Raw genomic sequence first — 16,387 nt, forward strand, 5'->3', positions numbered from 1 at the left:
GGAAACCTCCCCAAACCAGCGTGAGCTAGGAGGTTTCAAGAGAGCGTGATGCTACCAATAAGTACCTGAAAAGAAGCAAAAGTACCGCGCGTAAAACCGAGAAAACAATTTATTAAACGCAAAATTATGTGTAAAATAAAGAAACGGAAGAAAACAGAAATGAGTCGGAGAATAAAGTAGGGAAAAGACTCCCTCAACTCCGCAAATCGACCAAACACAGCAGGGGAATGATCAAAAACAGTACAAAGAAATACAGTGGGTCGATTGACCACATCACCCGGTCGATCGACCGAGTGAACAGGACGAAGCTCCCGGAATCAGAGCGCTCATCGATCGACCATATCCGGCGGATCGATCGATCGAAATACCGTTGTAACTTTCTGATTTCTTCAATTAACTCAATAAATCGAGCTATCAAGGTCTATGAACCTGCAAATACACACAATAACGCGCCCAAAAATTGCGCAAAACCCAAAGTAACTGTCTAAAGTATTTAAAATCCTAAGCAAACTTATTAAAATGCGAAGTCTCGCGCACACAAAAATAATAAATAAAAAGTTTAACGAAAGCAATAAAGTGAATGTAAAGTCTTAATCAACTAATAGTTGATCAAGAATGGCCACGGAATGGCCCACTTGCTCGGCTTCTGGCTACAAGAAGTAGCCTCTATAGTGCTCATCTCCTCAACTGCACTCCTATCAACTTCAGCATCCACAGAACCCAACGGATCAACAGCTTCAACATCTTCCCAAGCAATGACCTCTTCTGGCTCATCAGAATCCAAGTCGGACTCCGTCACTTTGACTGGCTCCTCATCAGACTCCTCATCTGTGCCATAGCTAAGACATCCTAAACCGCCTCTTTGAACGATTGGCTCCTTCACAGCTGGAGCAACATGTGGCTCTTCCTTCCCCAAACCAGCTCTTGCAATATCCAAAACAGAAGAATCTTCCTCCAATTTGCTCCCAATCTGGGGCAGAGGTGTTATAGCAGAAACAGGTATAGAGGCGGGCATATTAGGAAGCACAAAATAGGATTTCTTTTCAGCAACCGTATTATAGGTGACTGGCCACATGGGGTCTTTCTTCTTAGCTGTCTGGGCAAAGACAATGGAATGCTTCCCTACTTTGAAGGTCAGAGTTCCCGAACCAACATCTATAACTGCACCAGCAGTGTGCAGAAATGGTCTACCCAATATGATAGGTATGTGAGCATCTTCGGGCATATCTAACACAACGAAGTCAACAGGGAAAAAGAACTTTCCTATTTGCACAGGAATGTCCTCTAAGACTCCTATAGGCTGGACCGCAGATCGATCAGCCATCTGTACTGTCATGTTGGTAACTGCAAACCTAGTCAATTTCAACTTCCTAGCAAGACTCAAAGGCGTTACACTAATACTGGCTCCTAGGTCACATAAGGCCTTCTCAATAGAAAAGGTGCCAATACTACATGGGACTGAAAAGCTACCTGGGTCTTCTAGCTTATGAGGTGTAGTGTGGGTTAAATAAGAACATGACTCCTCAGTTAGTGCGACAGATTGCACAGTTTCAAGTGACTTCTTTTTAGACAAAAGTTGCTTCATAAATTTCATGTAAGCAGGCACTTGATTAACTAATTCAAGAAAATGAACTTGTACATATAAGCTACGAATAACATTTTCAAATTTGTTAAACGATACCTGTTCCTTCGTCGGCACCAATCTCCCCGGATAAGGGGCTGAAAGAAGTAACTTAGCCCTCTCCTCTAGGTCTCTCATGCCGGCATCGGTGGACTTAGGCTGAAAATCCACTACCTTCTCTTTGTTGAAGCTCGACCCTTCTTCAGACCGTCTCAAAAATGAACCATTAATCGTCATCGGGTCATACTTTGGAACCGGGACTGACCCATCAGCATTTGGGTCTTGCCTCAATATTTTCGGAGTAGTCGTACCCCGAAACAAGTGGTCCCTCAAGTTAGTTGGCATTGAAGGACGAAAAGACAAACCATCAGCAGCGTTGTCAGTCGATCGACCATGTTGGTCAGTCGATCGACTGACTTCTACAGGACCAGAAGCTGTTTTGTTACGCGAGTCAGTCGATCGACCGCGTATGTCAGTCGATCGACTGATATACCTAGTAGACGTCTTTTTCTTGCCACTGTTCGTCACTGCCTTCTTCTTTCTTGGTTCCGCCTCATCTTTTTCAGTAGCTTCCTCGACCATAGCGGGCCCATCAAGGGTAGACCCACTCCTCAAAGTGATGGCATTTAGGGTCTCCTTTTGATCCGTCTGCGACGGTAAATGTCCCGGAGCTCGAGTTGCACTCTTGCTCGCCAATTGAGCAATTTGGCTCTCCAACATTTTCATCCCGGCCTCCCTAGCTTGAGACTCTTTCAGTAACAAATTTTTCAACTCGGCAAATTCGGAGCCTTGGGACTGCTGCTGCTGCTGAGGGACATACGGAGGCTTTTGATATGGCTGCTGCTGCTTATGAGAGGGCACATAATTCTGCTGCTGATGCTGCTGTGGAGGTGGAGTCGGATTCAGGACATTTTGGCTACTCCACCTCAAGTTCGGATGGACATTCGGCTCAAAATAAGTGTTTGTCTGCCTATAATGTTGAAAAGCAGCACAAGACTCATAGGGAATGCTGCAGTTGTCTGAAACATGCCCTTCTCCTCCACATCTCTTGCAGACGAAAGGACCGTCTGAAATAGCATTCACATGATAGATCCCTCCTTTTGAAGCTCCTCCCAACTCGTACTTATCAAATCTCGCCGTAAGAGCCTCTAATGCAGCTACAGAAGGAGATTCAGCACTTCTCCTTTGATTTCCCCTGGAATTTCCATACTCAGCTTTATGGGTGGCCAAATCATCAATAATTTTCCACCCCTTAGTCTCTCCAACATTCTCCTGGAATCTACCATTAGCTGCCGCATCCAGGATAGCACTCTGATCGTCATAAAGCCCATTATAAAATTGATTGCATAGACTCTATTTCTCAAACCCATGGTGCGGAATAGTTCGCACCAACTTCTTGAAACGGACCCACGCCTCATGAAAATTCTCATCAGGACCCTGTTTAAAGCTCGTGATCTGAGCTCTAATGGCACTTGTCTTCGAGGCAGAGAAATATTTCTTGTAGAATGCCAGGGCCAGCGACTTCCAATCCGTAATCCCGTTAGCAGCTCGATCCAGGTCTCGGTACCACTCCCTTGCAGCATCGCGAAGAGAGAATATGAACATAGTCTCCTTCACCTGGTCCTGGGTCACACCGGTCGGTGGGGGTATGGAACAGCAATAATCAATGAATGTCTCCATGTGCTTGGCTGCATCTTCATTTGCAGCTCCCCCGAATTGGTTTCTCTCAACCAAGTTGATATAGGACGGTTTCGGCTCGAATTTCCTATCCGTCCCTGGTAATGCGAATCCCTTATAGAGATTCTCAGCTGTCGGCTCAGAGTGACTGGCTATACATGCTTCTTCAGCCATATCTGGAGATGTGACGATCTCTGCTGAAGAAGTAGAAATAGGTGACGAAGGTGGATCTTCCTCAAAAAGCTCGTTCTCGTAGTAACTAGACAGAGTACTCAGCTCTTCCTCTGTCGGCAATACTCTAGATGATCGTCTCAACTCACGCAAAGTCTTCTCAATCTCAGGATTGAACGGTAGTAATTCACCACCCTGTGATCTGCGCATAAGAAGAAACTACAAGTAGAATATGAGAATAGTTTAAGGAACAGATGTCCCTTAAACTAAGAGAAAGACTAAAAATAGAAACAACTAAAAAATTTAAACAATTGCCTCCCCGGCAACGGCGCCAAAATTTTAAACAATTGCCTCCCCGGCAACGGCGCCAAAATTTGATACCGTCGTAGAGTACTAAAGATAAATTTATAATTTTCCAAACTACTACTATAGCTAGTGGCAGTCAGGGTCGAACCACAGGGAGGCGATGCAATTAGTAGTTGTCTAATTCTAGTCTAAGGTAACAAAAGTGAGGGGGATTTGATTTGAGTTGATCTATAACTAAAGCAACAAGTGAAAAGTAAACTAAACTAGTAGATGAAATCAAATATTAAAAGGGTGCTAAGATGGTCGGTTCACTATAGTTTCGGCGGCAGTATACTAGGTAAGTCTAAAACAAACACGTGAGACGGGAAAATAAGAAGTCCTCTCGGTCCTTTCTTAACAGGTAGCATCTTTCGATCTCGCTACAGGCCCCTAATATCACTAATGCTAACTTCCGTCCTGAAAAGTGACTAAAAAGGCTAAATTAACTTATCTCTCGATCTTATTAATTTAGTCGTCTTAATTAGGTAGGCTATCTCCCTTCCCTATCTTTCGACCTTTAATGGGTCGGTCAATTCCTAAACATTCAACTAGTCGCGTGCACTCGATTCGTCAAACATAGCAATTAAATTAATTAAAACGAAGGTAAAACTCACGTGGCCAGTCGATCGACCAGGGAACCCAGTAGATCGACCGTGGCGCGTTCTAGGTCTACTATTCTAATGCCGCCTACTTCTACAGATTCCCTACATCCTATCACATGGTATTTAGCTACTCATACTCATGATAAAAACAGCAATAAGATTATCAAATAAAGCTAACGAATTCATACTTAAATTAACTGAACAAATGATTAACATAAAACGATAATTTGGCTTCGGGAGACTATCTAGCAATTCTATACTATGAACAAAATAAAAGCAATAAAACTGATTAATGGAACAGCGGAAATACCGTATGAAAACAGGAGAGAAGAATTGCATAACAAAGATCCAGAAACCGAATGAAAAAGTAAATTGTATTGAAAACGAAACAATCTTTAGAACCCTAATTACTGATGATAGACTAAAACTGAATGCCTAATATCAAAACATCAGGTTACGTTATATAGGAATATAACGTAACACTTATTCCTAAACCTAATATACAATGGGCTTTGGAATTCTCGTTATATTTCTTTAATTTGCGCGTCAGCTCGTATGATGGTCGATCGACCATAGGAGGCAGTCGATCGACTGGTCTGTACTGAACAGTAGCCTCTGATTTTCGTGCTCTGGTCGATCGACTATAGAAGGCAGTCGATCGACTGGAGTAGCTGGTATTTGGCTTCTAAATTCTTCATAAAGTTGTCTTTCAGGTCTCGAAATGCGCACCAAGTTCATTTCTTGAGTAAATACTTCACGTCAAATGCAATGCAAAGTACTCGAGGATGGATTTAGCTTGATTTCCGCTGGATTCTTCACATTTCTGCAATAATGTACAAAAACACGAAAGTAGACGGAAATAGGGAGAATGGTAGCATAAACTACATAAATGAGCTCTGAAATGCGTGTAAAATAGGGTGTAAAACATCATATAAAAGAAACGCATCAAAGTCTTCGTAGAACAACCTCCTGGATTTAAGGATAACAAATTTGAAGACCATGTCTTTAAATTAGACAAGGCCCTGTATGGATTGAAGTAAGCACCAAGGGCCTGGTATGACAGATTATCAAAATTTCTACTTGACAGTGGATTTAAGAAAGGATCTGTTGATAAAACCCTATTCCTAAAATCCGAGGTTACTGATCTTTTGGTTGTTCAAATCTACGTTGACGATATTATTTTTGGATTAACCAACCGTAGTCTGTGCAAGTATTTTTCGGAGTTGATGACTTCCAAATTTGAGATGAGCATGATGGGAGAATTGAAATTCTTCCTAGGTCTGCAAATTCAACAAACTGAGGAAGGCATCAAAATTCATCAGCAAAAATATATTAAGGAATTAATTCGAAAATTTGGAATGGAAAATTCCCATGCTATGTCTATTCCAATGGTCGTAGACAAGAAATTAACTTTAGATGAAGACGGTAAGTCAGTTGATGAAATAACTTACCGAGGAATGATTGGGTCATTGCTATATTTAACTGCAAGTAGACCAGATATCATGTTCAGTGTATGCGTTTGTGCGAGATATCAATCATCTCCCAAAGAATCGCATATGACGGCCGTAAAGAGAATTTTACGATATCTCATTGGGACGTCCAAACTGTATCTATGGTATCCGATGGAATGCCATTGCGATCTTGTCGGATATTCAGACGCCGATTACGCAGGATGCTCCCTAGACAGGAAAAGTGCGTGAGGTGTTGCCACATTTGTTGGACCTTGCATTATTACTTGGGGTTCAAAGAAGCAGAATTCAGTTGCCCTTTTAACATCAGAAGCCGAATATATTGCAGCAGGACTGGTATGTACTCAATTATTATGGCTTAAGCAACAGTTATGTGATTATGGTGTTAACGTAGGTTGTATTCCTATTTTATGCGACAACACGAGTGTTATTATTATTTCCAAAAACCCCGCGCACCACTCGCATACCAAGCACATTAAAATTAGACACCATTTTATACGTGACCATGTTGAGAACGAAAGGGAATATAAAACTCGAATTTTGTAGTACTGAAAAATAATGGGCAGACATTTTGACAAAGCCGTTAGCTAGAGGACGTTTTGAGAATTTACGGTTGGAAATTGGTTTAATTGGTGGCAACTAAACTTGCCATAAATATTTTATTTCCCGTATGACTGACTAGATTTGACGAGATTGTATGTCTATGTTCGTATTTTCCGTTGCAAGTATACTCTTATATAGTATTTTATTATTTTATATGAATATTCCGTTTGCTAGTCTATTATATTTTGTGTTGTATCCAAACTATAACTTTTGTTCATCACATATACATTCTGAGGTTTAGAGCTTCATAAACCAATGACATTCATGATTGGTTTCATTTAGGATGTGAGTAGTACTTCTTACATGGCATGTAACATCAAATTGCATAAGCATGAAATTTGTCTCTTATTACCTGTATACACTCGGGTTTGTGGTAGTGACACATGTGGAGACGCGACCCTTCCTTTACATTTTACCTACTAATCTCACATTAGCCACATTTGCCTTGTTTTGACCTATTTATTCAACTACATTCCATATGGCTTACCCTTGTCAAGCTAGTCTTGTTGGTAAATTTGGAAGTCTTGTTGTGGTCAATTTTGTTGGTGTTGTGATGAATATTGGAAGGAAGGAAGAAAAAGATGGACTGAAAAAAAAATGAAAAAAAAAAGGAGAAAAATGTTATTATAAAAGATGGAAAAGCAGAAATCTCTTATTACTCCTATTCTTATTCATTTCCATATTACTTGAGGATAAGTACTTGTTGATGTGAGTGAGTGTGTGCCATACTTGGCATGGTGCATCATCTTTTATGTTGGGTTGGAAAGTGGAATATGGTTACTTTTGGTTGTGATCGGTGCTAGCTTGGCTTTTACCTCCACATATCCAAATTATTTTGCCCCTTCTTACCCAATTATCTCTTCTCACATTCATATGTAAGTCCTTGGCATGTGTTTTGGACCTCGCTTGGTTGGAGTGTATATGTACGGTTACTAGAGATATCTATCATGTTAGATTGCATGCTTCTGTAGGTCGTAGTTAGGTGAGTGACTACTTTTCTTCTCTCCTACAAAATCTGTACTCAACTTGGTTTGTATTACACACTTTATATGTAGGGCTTGCTTATGTTGAACTCGTTCTTATGCTATAATATATGCTTTGGTTAATATATATTTCTTGCCTCGGTTTATATCATTCTAGTCGTTTTATGTCTGTTCTCGTCTTTTCGATGATGTCAAGAGGGGGAAGAAATGACCATGATTTAGTATTTGCCTAAGCTTTCTCCTTGTCAAGACCTATTGTCTCTTAAAGTCCTTTAAGTTTCGATCTTGTATTAATCGTTTGATCTTGCGTTGATCTTTATCTATTAAGATGACGGTATTATATTGAGGGGGAACTATATACTTAGTCACAATTTTAGGAGACTTGCCATCATCAAAAAGGGGAATTTGTTGAACCATATAGATATATATGTTTATGTTTTGATGATGTCAAGAGTACTTGATATTTTATATACTCGTTGCACGTATTTGTTTGTTTAGTCTTTTAGATTGGACTTACTAATCGCAACCATTAAGGAATTGTAATGAAAGTATGATGCGTTTATATTATGATCAAGCCCTCAATCAAGGATCAAGATATTACAAGATATTGAAGGAATTATTCAAGCATTCATGAGAAGATGAAGCTCATTTAAAGACTGATCAAGCTTGAATGATGAAGTAGCCTACACTCGAAGATCTCCTAAGAAGATTAGAATAGCGTAGGTGATTATCTCGTATTGGTAACGTAAGAATGCGCTTCTTAAATTGGTAAAGTTATGGCCTCACAGCTATAACATTGCTTATATAAGAGCTCAATGTTATAGCTCTTCTACTATAACATTGAGATGTCAATTTTATACAATACACGACTAAAATGTTTTCAAATTGTTTTTGAAAAATGTTTTTGGTTCTTTTAATTGTTTTAGCAAAAAGTTTTTATTTTACAAGGAAGCCAATATTCATATTGAGCGTGGTTTTATTTCAAGCTTATAATTAGTAATTATGTTAAATCAACTTATGAGTTGAGTCATATTACTAATTAGGGTTTCGAATACTATCCACTCTTAAACCCTAAATCTAACCTATTGTCAAGCTAGGGTTTTCACGAAAAACAAGGCTTATGAGCCGTGTGGTTTTCGTGTAAATCTAATGATATAAATTGATTATTGCTAAAATTTTATTCTCTAGGATTACCTTAACATATCTTTTATATTTAGCATGATATAGTTATATATGATAAGGATATTTTTGTTATGGAAAAATCTTATCATATCTTAAGATTTAAGGAAAAGATGATAGGTGAATAATTGATAAAATTATCTTTTAGTTATTCACTATCTTTTCTTAGGATTTTAAGGATAGAAATAATATGATATAATTTGTTTACATATCATATATTTCGGCCATCTTAAGGTTTAAGGAAAATATATTAAGTATATATATTTGATTGGATTATCTTATAATTATCCTATATATTTTCTTAGAGATTGCTTAAATAAAATAAGGAAAGTTGTTATGATTTTTCCTTATTGTCATTCGGCATATCTAGGCATTAAGGAAAGAATATTTGGTGAATATATGATAATATAATCTATTAACAACGTATATCCTTTCCTAAGATTTTATGGATAAAAATAATAAGATATGATTCTATTTCCATATCTTATATTTCGGCCTCTAGGGTTTCAATGAAACCGTGTGCCTTGCTTCCTCTTGTTCTATAAATACTCTACACTTTGCAACATTAAAAATAAGACCTTTGAGCATAACTATAATTTATTTTAAGAAAGCAAAAACCGTGTGTTTCAAACAAGGAAACCGTTTTACAATTTTCGAAAAAGGTCGTGTGTTTATAAACTTGTGCATTCGTTCTTTCGTTATCGTTATAAGATAATAGTGCTTAATCGATTTCTTACTCGTTCATTAACGTGAAGTTTTAGAAGAATCATTAGTGCTTTCTTATTAGCGTAAGTTAGTCACTCGAGTATTTAACGGTACTCACTTGAGTTACAACTAGGGTTAGTTGTACGAGTTGGGTTAGTAAATTTGTAATCCGTAGAAAGGTACTAAATTAATTAATCGAGAATAGTGGACGTAGGTTTCGACTTGTGAAACTGAACCACTTCAAAAATCCGTGTGTCTCTCTCTCTTTCGTTTATTTGCATTGTTTTAATTCGTTAATCAATTGATCAGTTAAAGTTTAATCAATAAACTTTAAATAATTAATTATACACGTGCAGTCGAAAAAGTAGGTAAAGTTTTTAATCCTCAATTCACCCCCCCCCCCCTCTTGAGTATTTTGGATCGTTAGACTCTTCAGTAGGTGAGTCTTATGATCGGGTTTTGGATAAAAGAGGCCAAGAAATCTTAAATCCTTGTCAAGTCACTTCTCGTTATGGTTCTCCAAAGCGGTTCTACACTATATTTCCGAGGCTTGGATGATCGAGAGGGTGATACATCTACGCCCAAAATATCCGCAAACTCAACCAATGTTACCATTCTAGTGACATTTTCCAATCGGAATTCTATGCAAATGGTGTTGTTGAGAGTTGAAAGTTTTAGAAAGCTTAGGGATTCTAATACAAGTGATTTGTAAGTAAGCTCATGCATATGGAACATGGTAGAGAGTCTGAACGAGTCGAACAAAGCTTCAGTTTGGTGATAAATCCCTAGCTTTTTATGTGTATCATGACAAAGAAAATTGGTTGGAAGGATGTTCTTACCTAGTAGTCGATGAAAGATGACTCGTTGAGCATCATTAACAAATTCGATATGAGGAAACCGGTCAAGTATTGAAAGATCAATAATTTCTTCATTTTCTCTCCTCCTTGTGTTGAGATGAGAGGTAGAAGAACTCCATATAATCCTTGTTCTTCTTTGTTTCCTTGTCATGAATCTCCTTTGTGTACTCATTTTGATTTGAACTCAAGAACTTTGAATGTGATTGAGTGAAAGTAAAATCAAGCCTTCTAAAATAGATCTCTTTGCTTTGTTGAAAATCCTAGATTGGACGAGTTCAAGTTTATAGAGGTTGATTTATTTTCTTATGAATAAAGTGGGGTGATTTTGTGTTTTTGTGAGGGGGTTTTGGGTTTACTAAGTGAGAGGAGTTGATGTGGCTTGATATGTGTGGTGGAAATTAGGAGAAGGAAGAGAATTTATGGCCAATATAAGTGTGGCACGGGAGGGAGACGCGCGGTTCATTCAGGGAGCCAGGCGTCTTCTGCCTTTTAGGAAAAATTGTACACACAGTGTGGGACGCGCGGCCTGAAGTTGGCTCACCCGTCTCGAACAGTGGGACGCCCGTCCTGAAGTTAGGACGCCCAGATTTTGTGACATTGCAAAAATTTCTCATGGATGATCAGATAGGGACGCGCGTCCCTATGGGTGGTCCGCCCGTCTTGAGTACTCGAGACGCCCGTGGACGCCCAGATTTCATTCCAGCATAAAATCTTCTAATGCTCTTGGCTCTAGCTCCTACGAGTCAAGGCTAGCTCGTGGGGATCCTCCTTTTTGCTCCTCAATAGTTTCTTCCTCCTTGAATGAGTGACATAGGCTTAGGCTTCCCTACATTTGAACCTCAATTCCTTCACACATCAAACTCGATTAGTAACCCTCCCTCACTTACTCTCATGTCAAAAATTGTAGTTACAGGAAGGAATTAAAATGCAATGCAATGAAATTAAATGCAAGTAAGTAAGTTAGTATATTTACAAATGGTGGTTTAGGGAGGACTCCGCCAAACTCTCCTCCATTTTAATGCTAGATCATGGTAGGAGAGGCTCAAGGCGAGTGACCTCAACCTCCCCTACAAAAGCTCCTTCATAATAAGGCTTGATACATTGACCATTGACTTTGAATCGATTTCCATCTTCGGACATTATCTCAAAGTCCCCATACTTCCCAAAATTTGTGATGACAAAGGGACCTGTCCATCATGAATTCAATTTTCCGGGGAAGAGCCGATATCGAGAGTTGAATAGAAGGACTTTGTCTCCCTTGTGCAAGGCCTTTTGCTTAATTCTCTTGTCATGAAGCAATTTGTACGTTCTTTGTAGATCTTTGCATTTTCATAAGAGTGAAGCCGAAATTCCTCCAATTCTTCAATTTGCAAGATCCTCTTCTCTCCACTTAACTTGAGATCAAGATTGAGAGTCTTGATTGCCCAAAAGGCTTTGTATTCCAATTCAAGTGGCAAGTGGCAAGTGACAAGCCTTTCCATATACCAACTTGTAAGGTGAAGCTCATATGGGTGTCTTATAGGTCGTCCTATAAGCCCAAATAGTGTCATCAAGCTTCATGCTTCAATCCTTACGGGTCTTGTTAACAACCTTCTCAAGGATTTGTTTAATCTCTCTATTGGAAACTTCAACTTGGCTGCTTATTTGAGGATGGTATCCCAAGCCGGTCCTATGTTGAACACCAAATTTTGTCAAGAGAGATGCAAGTTTCTTCTCATGGAAATGTGATCCACCATCACTAATAATTGCTCTTGGTACTCCAAATCTTAGGAAGATCACTTTCTTTAGGAGCTTGGTCACCGTTTTTGCATCATCGGTTGGGGTAGCAATTGCTTCTACCCACTTAGACACGTAATGAACGGCACCTAGAATGTACTTGTTGCCTAGAGATGATACAAAGGGACCATGGTAATCAATTCCCCAAACATCAAAGATTTCAACTTCCAAAATGCCTCGTTGTGGCATCTCATTCCTCCAAGATATGTTCCCGGTTCTTTGGCAAGGGTCACAATGCACTAGTAGAAAAACATTAATTTAAGGCTCTTGAGGCGTTTTTTTTCTAAACGCAGCAAATAAGAACTGGATTTAATATTTTTTTTTAAACACAGAATTTTATTTGAGGCGTTTAGGCCATTGAACGCCGCAAATAGAAGTATATGAGGCGTTTTTATCAAAAACGCAGCAATTAACAATATTAAATAAATAAATGAAAAATACTAACCCCTCTATTCACCATCACTCATAAGTCACCCCGTCAATATTCCCAACCCCAAATCCCTTCATTATTTCCTCACTCTCTCTAGTCTCTCCCATCTCTCACTATCTCACACCCTCTCAATCCACCGTTTCGACAAAGGTGGACATCCACCACCTTCCACTACGCACCACAACTGGCCACTGTACTTCCGCACACCATCGTTTCCTCGTCTTTCCTCCTCGGGTTTGTACCCTAAATTTGTTCCTCAATTCGGGTATACTTCTTATGTTATTTCTATTGAAAGTTTTGATCTTTGAGTTTGTATTGTCATTGATACCCGTCGTTGTGAGTACCAAAAATAAAATTTATAATCCAACTACAACTATAGACAGTGGTAGCAGAGTCGAACCACAGGGAGGCGAATGTAATTAATAATTGTCTATTTCTAGTCTTAAGGTAACAGAATGTGGGGGTTGATTGATTTGAGTGATCTATAGCTAAGGCAATAAAAGTAAAATAAACTAAACAGTAGATGAAATCAAGAATTAAAAGGGTGCTAAGATGGTCGGTTCGCTATAGTTTCGGCAGCAGCATACTAGGTAGGTCTAAATCAAACACGTGAGACGGGAAAATAAGAGGTCCTCTCGGTCCACTCTCACAAGTAGCATCTTTTCGATCTCGCTACAGGTCCCTAATATCACTAATACTAACTTTCGTCCTGAAAAGTGACTCAAAAGACTAACCTAGCATATCTTTCGATCTCGCTAATCTAGTCGTCTTAATTAGGTAGGCTATCTCCCTTCCCTATCTTTCGATCTTCATCGGGTCGGTCAAATCCTAAACATTCAACTAGTCGCGTGCACTCGATTCGTCAAATATAGAAATTAAATTAATTAAAACGAAGCATATCTCACGAGGCCAGTCGATCGACCGTGGCGCGATTCAGGGTTCCCTATTCTATTGCCGCCTAATCTACAGTTCCCCTACATCCTAGCACGATGAATTTAGCTACTCATGGCTATGGCAAAAATAACAGCAAGATTAATGAAATAAACTACTGAACTCATGCTTAAATTAACGGAATAAAGGACTAGCATAAAACGATGATTGGCTTCGGAAAACTAATCTATCAATTCTAGCTATGAATGATAATAAAGCAATGAAACTGAAAACAAGAACAGAAAAATACCGTGAAGAGGAATTGTAACGGAAAGATTAAAAGAATGAACGAAAATTGTATTGAATACGAAGCAATATTCCGAACCCTAATTATTTGATATGCTAAAACTGATAAAGAACTGAAGGAAAACTAGGTAATTTTTCTGAATGACTATTCTGTAAACCTAGCTTACGTTATATAGAATACAACGTAGTTCTTATTCCAAAACCTAATGTACTATGGGCTTTAAATTTCTCGATCTTTTAATTCACGTTGAATCACGGTCTGGTCGATCGACCATGATGCTCAGTCGATCGACCAACCTATGCTGAACAGTAGCTTCTGATCTACGTGCCTTGGTCGATCGACCAAAGGAATAAGTCGATCGACCACTATAGCTGGTACTTTGCTTCAAAAACTTCGTGGATTAGTCTTTCGGGCCTCGAAATGCGCACCAAGCTTGTTCCTTGCGTAAATACTTCATGTCAAATGCAATGCAAGATACTCGGGGACGGATTTAGCTCAATATCTACTCATTTCCGCATAAATCTGCAATATTACATAAAAATACGAAAGTAGACGAAATGGGGCAAATAGTAGCATAAACTACATAAATGAGCTCTGAAATTCGTGTAAAATGAGGTGTAAAACATCATATAAAAGACACGCATCAAACTTCCCCAAACCAAACCCTTGCTTGTCCCCAAGAAAGGACTAGACTCGGTCCTAAAACCTAATGGAACGAGTTCAATCTCAGAGTGAATTGCAAACTGAATAGCCTAAACCAATTTAATGCAATAACCAACAATGAATTAGCGTATGAATCATGCAAACGAGTTATGGAGTCGTTAAAAACTGCTGAACCGTCAACTGTATAGACTTATCAAATTGGACTCTCACGAGTCGCTCAAATCACTCAAATAAGCACAAGGTGAATAATGTATAAGATGGAAAGAAGTAATATTGTAGTGACTCTCACCTAACTACGACCTATAAGAACATGCCTGCAATATAATATGAAAGTAATCTCTACAACCATACATATGCATTCCAACCAAACAAATGACCATGACACATGCCGAGGTAAATATGGGATATGTGAGGTAATGGGCAGGAAGAGGCAAAACATTTATGGGAACGTGGAGGTACAGGTGATCAAGCTAGTACACTAACAAAACCATACAACAACATCCCACTTCTTGCTCAAAATCAACGAATAAACCGGGTGCTAATTAGGAGCACAAATCTCACAATCTCCAAAATAAAGATTAATCAATCAACTCCCCATAAGATATAAATACAACATGGGAGCAAAAATCGCCATATAATAAAGACTTTGAATATGCGAATTGATTTTTTCTTTTCCTTCTCGGGCACCAGTCGGTCGACCAGGATGGTCAGTCGATCGACCACGCCTACAGTACAGCACTCTTTTTTCTCTTTTTCGAATCATTTTTCCTTCTCTTTTTTTCTTATTTCTTTTCTCAATACCATTTCTTTTCTCTCCTTCATTCCTTTTTCATCTTCCCAATCATCATCTCAAAATGAGCAAATGCCACCAAAAACGTAGTAACAATCCCAAGAACATAAACTACTAGCTTGACAAGGGCAGGCTAAATGTAGGATGTAGTAATGGGACAAAAAGGCTATTTTTGGCAGTGTGGAGTTTATGGGCAAAACGAACAAAGGAAACCTCTACCACGTGTGTCAACGAACCACAAACCGAATGCATATAGGTATTTAGCAGATCAAGTTCATATTTATGCACATTTATGTAACATTTCTCATAAGGAGTAACTACTCACGATCCTAGATAAACTGGTCATGAATGACACCAGTTATTAGGCTCTAAATCTCAGAATATGATGTAGCTTGCCAAAAATCTAAGTCAAGTCTCAAGTTCAGCAGGATATTTAACGAAAACTCGTAGACTATGCAAATGATTCTACTAATAACATGTCAATTAGCAAGGCTTAGGCATAAAACAGCTGCAAATGCAATGTCATCATTGAAATACTACCGTTCCGACTCAACCTAAATGCTAAAATAAACGTGCAATTTTTTTGAAATTTTTGAAATTTTTCCAATTTTTTTGAATTTTGAATTTTCTGTAAATATGGAGAAATTAAACAACAATGCAAGACAAAATGTAAACGTGAATGCAAAAACATATGAAATGCAACGCAAAACCCTTCCCCAAACCAAATCGCACAATGTCCCCATTGTGCAAAATCATGTAATGAAGAAAAGGGAAACGGGAATTTGCGCGAAAATTAAGTAAACAAGACATGAAGTGAAGACATGGAGACTCACAAGACTTTAAGCGCAGCAAAAGGAAACCTCCCCAAACCAGCGTGAGCTAGGAGGTTTCAGTTGCCAGCAGTGCTACTAATAGATACCTGAAAAGACAACAATACCACGCATAAAACCGAGAAAGCAAAATTGTAAGCGGTAATTATGTGCATAAGATGAAGAAATTGAAGAAAACAAAATTATGTCGGAAAATAAAGAGGAGGAAAGACTCCCTCAATTCCGCAAAACGACCAAACACAGCAGGGGAAAGGTCGTGAACAGGTACAGCAGCGACAACGGTCGATCGACCATAGCAAAAACGATCGATCGGCCGGAATGAACAGAAGAAGTTCGGAAGTCGCACCTCGATCGATCGACCAGGGTAGGCGGTCGATCGATCGGAAATCTTCTTTGTAATTTTTCGATTTCTTCGAATTAGCTCGAGAACTTGAGCTAATATGGTCTATAAACCTGCAAACGCACATAATACCGCGCCAAAAATTGCGCAAAACCCAAAGTAACGGTAT

General features: G+C 38.9%; 1 non-coding gene across 1 annotated transcript; it reads left to right on the forward strand.

Moving 5' to 3' along the window:
• The first annotated feature begins 2,984 nt into the window (after positions 1 to 2,984).
• On the forward strand, positions 2,985 to 3,091 carry LOC141616152 (small nucleolar RNA R71). Its single transcript, XR_012530520.1, has one exon. It is a non-coding gene; the product is annotated as a small nucleolar RNA R71 (small nucleolar RNA).
• Positions 3,092 to 16,387: the final 13,296 nt, after the last annotated feature.

This window comes from Silene latifolia, chromosome 11 (genome assembly GCF_048544455.1).
Source record: "Silene latifolia isolate original U9 population chromosome 11, ASM4854445v1, whole genome shotgun sequence".
NCBI lineage: Eukaryota > Viridiplantae > Streptophyta > Magnoliopsida > Caryophyllales > Caryophyllaceae > Silene > Silene latifolia.